Source organism: Juglans regia, chromosome 3 (assembly GCF_001411555.2).
Source record: "Juglans regia cultivar Chandler chromosome 3, Walnut 2.0, whole genome shotgun sequence".
NCBI classification, from domain to species: Eukaryota; Viridiplantae; Streptophyta; class Magnoliopsida; order Fagales; family Juglandaceae; genus Juglans; species Juglans regia.
The window spans coordinates 11,073,771-11,074,640 of record NC_049903.1 but is presented as its reverse complement, the minus strand read 5'-3'; positions in this window follow the sequence as shown (position 1 = coordinate 11,074,640).

Here is an 870-nt window from a genome sequence, read left to right as displayed (position 1 = left end):
GACCTTTCTCACCTTAACATCTCATCGAAACCTTATGGTGGACCTGAGCAGATTCGAGTGGGAAATGGAACTAGATTGCCCATCAATAATATTGGTGAATCTTCCTTACAAACTCATTCTTCTTTCTTTCGTCTTTGTAACTTGCTTCACTTTCCTTTAATTAGGAAAATATTATTTCTGTATCACAATTTTGCATTGAGAATTCTTGTTTCTTTGAATTCCATTCCACCCATTTTCTGGTTAAGGACAAGTTGACAGGGATGCTCCTTATCAGCGAACCTCTTTGTGATAGCCTTTACCATTTACCACCTCTGTTGCCTCCTTCCACGCTGTCTGTTCATATCGGTGAAAGAGTCCATCTCAATCAATGGCACAAGCGTTTGGGCCATCCTTCACTTGATCTGGTCTCATGCATAGTGCACACCAATTGTTTGTCATTTTTTCCAAGTGATCCCGCTTTCTCTTGTCCTGATTGCCCTTTAGCCAAAGCACATCAACTTCCTTTCTCACATAGCACAACTCAAACCGAAAAGCCTCCTGAACTTGTTTGGGCTGCTGTATGGGACTAGCCCTTTTAATTTTAATAAATGGTTTTCAATATTACTTTTCTATTATGGATCACTTTATTATATTTACTTGGCTATTTCCTATTAAATTTAAATATGATGTGTTGCAAGTATTCACTTCTTTTATCAAATTTGCTGAAAGATTTTTCAACACAAAAATCATAGCCATACAAACTGATGCTGGAGATGAGTTTCGTCCTCTAACCTCATCATGTAAAACACTTGGCATTTCTCATCGTTTCTTTTGTCCCCACACTCACCAACAAAAGAGGTTTGTAGAACGCAAACACAGGCACATAGTGGA